The sequence below is a fragment of the Stegostoma tigrinum genome, chromosome 23 (genome assembly GCF_030684315.1).
Source record: "Stegostoma tigrinum isolate sSteTig4 chromosome 23, sSteTig4.hap1, whole genome shotgun sequence".
In the NCBI taxonomy this organism is placed as follows: Eukaryota; Metazoa; Chordata; class Chondrichthyes; order Orectolobiformes; family Stegostomatidae; genus Stegostoma; species Stegostoma tigrinum.
In genome coordinates, this window is record NC_081376.1 from 3,402,929 (window position 1) to 3,408,928 (window position 6,000).

At 42.3% G+C, this 6,000-nt stretch overlaps 1 protein-coding gene across 2 annotated transcripts in view; it reads right to left on the bottom strand.

Moving 5' to 3' along the window:
- The window catches only part of pla2g10 (phospholipase A2 group X), a 43,337-nt gene extending 37,572 nt beyond the window's left edge, over positions 1-5,765 (bottom strand). For both annotated transcript variants that reach the window (XM_048552665.1, XM_048552663.1), the window contains exon 1: positions 5,681-5,765. The gene's annotated coding sequence lies outside the window, so the exon portion shown is untranslated. The remainder of the gene's footprint in view (positions 1-5,680) is intronic.
- Between the last annotated feature and the right edge of the window lie 235 nt (positions 5,766-6,000).

A 6,000-nucleotide genomic window follows, 5' to 3' on the forward strand; every position in this document is an offset into this window, starting at 1 on the left:
CAGATGTTGCTTGGAAGCAGCCACACAAATTGCTGTGTGCTGAGCCAGAGAAGTAACAACACTTTTCACTGTATCTCAGTACACTTGACAACAATAAATAATAAAAGCAAACAAAATAAAACAACTAGAGTCCTCCGGTCCTCACTACTCCGAGCCCCTTGATTCCCCCTCTATACAATTACCCATACCCATCAATACTATCTCAAGCCCCCACCACACCTCCCGATGAATCCATATGCTCCCCCCATGTTAAGCTATGCACCCCACATACTCCCCATGAGCCCTCATACCTTCCAAGCCAAATCATATCACTCACTTAGGTCCATGGTTCTTTACAGTCCCTATGCCAACTTAGCGCAAACTCAGGGCAACACTTGGCCTCCCCACCTACTCTCTGTTGCCCTTACACCCTTGGAGGAAACTCACCCAGAGCCATCATCTGAACACCATGAACATTGAAGCTATTTGTAATACCCCCATCCAGGACTATCCAAAGCTGATCTCAATAGATTTGTGAGGTATGCAGGTCAAGTGGGCCCTATTATTTACGTTGTTATGTCATTCAGTACTATCCGTATTGAACTAACTTATCACTCCAATTATCCCCACCCTTTAACCCTGTTTCAACCACAGCTTTGATTCCTTACGTTTCTTGATCAACTGGTCTACGTTCTACATATCAAGCTTCAAATTGAGCTTCACTTGCTGCTAGATATATCAGAAACAGAATTTTCCACCACCTGGATTGCTTTTGGAACAACATTTTGGAACCATTTGGAACTCAAAATGAACATTCACAAATTTCAAAACTTATTGTCTCAAACAGAACATTTTTGCATGCCGCCCCTAAATAGGGCTGATGGCGTATTCAAGATTTATTTACATCTGACCTGCCCATTGAAAACTGTGTGCGTGTCAACAGTTAAAACAGAACAGATTAATACGCCCCATTGATATGCCCCTGATCTGCATCTACAGATGCTACAGCAGGAGGGATCTGACAGGATTTCATATTAGAACATAGAACATAGAACATAGAACAGTACAGCACAGAACAGGCCCTTCAGCCCACAATGTTGTGCCGACCATTGATCCTCATGTATGCACCCTCAAATTTCTGTGACCATATGCATGTCCAGCAGTCTCTTAAATGACCCCAATGACCTTGCTAAATTGACTTCAATCTAGATCTGAACTGGGAACCCATCACTCAGTAGTGATCAATTGCTGTCAGGGCAGATGAAGAGATGAAAAGACTTGATAAGCCAGAAATTTTCCTTTCTGCGATCTGTAGAAACAGCAGTGTTCTCCTGGGACCCAGAAGGGAAAGTTTCAGGTTCCCCAGACCCCATCTTTCCTTCCCTCCAAAGGCCCCTAACTTAGAAGATGGCAAGAGCCAAGGGCCCCTTACTTTTCAGCAGCAGATAGCCCTCTGACTCTGGTTCTTGGACAGAAACAATGTTAAATTGCATCTGATTCAGGCACTGTGAAGAGAATTTCCAAAGGACTCCTACTGAGCTGGTGGCTGAACAGTTTCTCACAGAACACCTGCTCCAAGACAAAACGTCCCCTTTGCAAATTTGCAACTTCAGTTGAAAAAGAAGTGCAGACTGCATGCCATTCCTGTCAGAATTGTTCATTCTTGGCTATCTTTGATTATTCTGTATCAGCTTTCACAGGAGAACAACAGAGTTATGCAATAGCATCCCACACATGAATTTAAACCTAAACTGCAATCAAACAAATAAAAAATGAACCTATTCAACTACTTTGGTCACATTTCCTTATTAGGAATATAGGAACTGCTAGATAATAGCAGCACTCAGTAGGCCGAGTGGTATCTATGGAGTGAGAAACAGATACCGAGATCTGAGGTGCTACAGGGTCTGCGGTAAGTACAGATACGCTGTTTAAAAGACGAACCCCCAGTTATCTTGGGGCTTTGACCGTGATGTGTCATTACATGTTAGGCTCTCTGGCTCTCAGCCCTCTCATTCCCTCACTCTTCAAACACTCTCCATATCCTAACCGTGCCAACAATTGCCAAAGCATGACCCTCCACCCAGGTTGATGATCTCTCATTAGTTTAGTTCTGAAAAGGTAACTGTTTCTGTCCCCACAGATGCTGTCTGACTTGTTCAGTTTCTCCAGCATTTTCTGTTTTTATTTCAGGTTTCTGGTAGCTGCACTATATTATTATTGCATTAGTGATAATTTTGCTTCAAGCTCTGACACAGTATTATTGTTCTAAATTCAATTTGCTGTAATTGAGGATGTAGATCTCCTTCATTTGCAAGAAGTATTATTTTTATAGAACAATTACAGCGCAGATGGAGGTCATTCAGTCAGTTATGTTTATGCCGTCTCTCCACAAGAGGACCTCAACTTCTCCTACTTCCACATCCTTTCTGTATACCTCTGCAAATTCTTCCAATTCCTTCTTGAATGTTATGATTGAATCTACCACCATCACCCACTTACGATGTACATGCTTATAGAAGGCTTCTGGATTTCTTTTACACCTCCTGCCCGTCTTTTCTCATACTGTCTCTTTGCTTCCGTTATTTCTACTCTGACTTTCTCTATCCATTGTCTACATTCGGATTGGTTCTCACTTCTATTATCAACCTGTCACCTGTCTTAAACATTCCTTTTCTGCTTCATTTTACTCTTTTTCACTGTGTAGCTTTAGTTTTGCTTATCCTACCTCTCCCTCTTGTGGTGATGTACCTCAATCGTTTGTGAACCGTTTCCTTTTTGAAAAGTCTTCCATTCCAGATTTGTCTGTTAATCTTTGATTCCAAATGACCTAAACCAGACCAGTTCTCAGTCCACTGAAACTAGCAATTCTCAAATTAACTTCCTTTATTCTGTATTGCTGCTTGACCATTTTCATTCCTATTCTAAACCTTATTTACCATGCTACATTCATGTACAGAAAATTAACCACACCTTATTGCATTCTCTCATGCTTTGACATCACCTTACCATTTCTTACTCTATTTGTCCCTAACATTTCTCATTCTTGTGCTTTTGTCTCGCCAATCCTTTAATTGCTTAATTTCCCCTTTCATCTTTCAGCTCCATTCCCCTGCCACATTAGTTTAAACCTTCTCCAAAAACACTAGCAAATTGTCCCGGAAGGACCTCTGTCCTGACTCTGATGATATGCAACACCAGCTGACTTGTACAGGTCTCACCTTCCCCAGAACTGGTGCCACTGACCCAGGACTGTAAAATGACTCTCTCTAGTAATTTCTGTTCTGCCATGCCATTCATCAATTCTATCCTCCTTTTTCTATCCTCTACTCATGAGCATATGACACCAGGAATAATTCAGAGATTACTACCTAGTTGCTACCATAGCTTCCTAAAATCTGCCAGAAGGACCTCATCCTTTTTTCTATGCACATATACACTACTGTTATTGGCCAAGACCTCTGCCAGTTCATCTTCCTTAATCAAGGTGTTGTGGATGCAATCAATGACTTTCCTGATTCTGGCACCAGGGACACAACATACCATTCTGGATTCACATCGGTGCCACAGAAACGCTTGCCTCTTTTTCTAACTATACAGTTCCCAATCACTGCTTTCCCAATTGTCTTTGGATTCCTCTTGTGGAATTGGCATTCCCTCTAACTGGACTTCATGAAAAATGAAAGGCCGTAAAACACTTGGGCACATGGATTGTGGATCAAAGCCATGTGTCAACACAAAACACACAGAAGCAAGCTACATTGTAAGGAGTTAATCTCAAACATTCCAATGTTGCAACAGAGCTAACATTAAAAGGACTGGAATTTGGTACATTATCTCAACAGTGACACAGGATGACTCATTTCAGAAACTCCACAGTGGCATCATGTAACTCATTTCAGAAACTGAAGAGGCCACAGTTACAAATAAGTGGTTCTCAGACAAGTCATTCTCTCCTATTGAGAAAGGAGAGAAAATTCTACATGCATTAGCTTTGGATAAATTGCCTCAGTGAAACCGAGTGGCTGTGGAATTACCATCAGCACTGACTGGGTCCACCTGAAGCAGAGCAGATAACAGATTAAGCTTGTGCTGAATACGTCACCCAGCAGAATAACCTCAGGCAATATGTTTGTGGTAATCAATCAGCATCGGACAGGCCAATAGTTTTGAGCATTGCAGGTGTTCCAGAGAAATTGTAATGGTTTTATTGGGGAGGGGAGGAGTAAGGACTGGGGGAGAAATGAAAAGTTTTGTCCATGTTTAATTTTTAGTAATAGTTTTCATGCTACATCGCTATGGCTTTAAACGTTTGGGTGGGACCCAAGGCTAAATCATGAGGTATTTTAAAGTAAATGAACCATGTTATGTCGTGTCACTTAAACTAGCTTTTGTATCAGAGCATCAGGAAGTTTCAATAAACATGTCTGTGGTTGAAACAAAGCCTGTATCTATGCAATTTTGTTCTTTATAAAAGCCTAGAGTAAAGATCCATTTGTAAGGTGTGGTGGAGAGAATTGAAATCAGAACCACTCATACCCTGGGCAGCAGAACCCCCATGGTGTCATGTATTTTGCTGTGGCTGCACTTACAGGATGAACTATCATTCTCCCCAATATTCAGAACTGGGAATCAAGATGCTCTCCATAATGACCTGCACAGTCCCCTTTGAATGCCCGGTGGTTGCCCATTCTCTTCCTGCGTATATACCCCATTAGATTCTGGAAACATACTGTCATTTAGCACTCAGCCTCATGGATGCAGCACACTGAAACCAGCCGTCAATCTCCAAAATCCAGAGCTTGAGCTGCTCTAATAAACAACAGAAGGTGGTGGTGTGGTAGTAATGTCACTGGATTAGTAAGCCAGAGCCCTACTCTATGTTTTCAGATAGATAAGCTGGTTAAGGAGGCACATAGGGGATATTTGCCTTTATTAGACAAGACATTGAATATCAGAGCAGGGAGACTGTGACGAGTTGTATATAAATTGGTTAGACTACACCCATTGTGTGCAGCTCTGGTCACCACACTATATGAAGGATGCGACTGCTCTAGATTGGGTGCAGAGGAGATTCCTCGGTTAGAGCGATTCAGATATGAAGAGGGACTAGATTGGCCAGGAGTGTTTACCTTAGAAAAGTCTGGGGGTGGGGGGAGGAATCTGATTGAGTAAAAGTTCTCAGCTGCAGGGGCAGGGCAGATAGAGAGAAAGTTTTCCCCACAATAGAGGAGTCAGTAACTAGGGGTTACAGATTTACGGTAAGGAGCAGGAGGTTTAGAGGGGATTTGAGGAAAAAATATTTTCACCCAAAGGGTGATGGGTATCTGGAACTCACTATCTTAAAAGAGTGGTAAGGCAGGAACCCTCAAGGTATTCAAAAACAATTTGCAGGAGCACTTGAAATGCCATATCATACAAAGCCATGGGGCAAGGGCTGGAAATGGGATTAGGTGGATGCTTGATGACCAGCACTGACACAACAGGCTAAAGGGTTCTTCCGTGCTTTTAAAAGATCTATAACTCTAGTACCTGCATTTGTGATTATCCACGACACAAGTAGCATTCAGCATTACCATTTCATACTGGTGCATGTTCTTTGGGACTGAGATTCCCTGCCATGACTGTGTTTACTATGCTAACTAAATGTAATGGAAATAAACTAGGAACATAATAAAGGTATATGCAATCAGATACTCACCAACTCGTACCTCACATTGCGCTCACACCATTTAAGGTTCTTTTTGTCACTTTGATTCACGACACTCAAGCTCCCTCTGTTCTGTTACTGTGGCCAGTTTCTTCAAATGCTTGCTTCAGCCCTCCAGCCTCTCCAAACAACCAATCTCCTACATGCTGCCCTCTGGCATCATTTATGTGATTGGTTTGCACAGTACTTGCTCTCTGTGGCTGTTTCTATCTCTACCATACTCGAGCTACCTACTGTTACAGTGTTACTCAGTCCATGTCTGCTGTGCTGTCAGCTTCCTACCATCTTTGCAGGGCCCTCTCTTTCTCTCC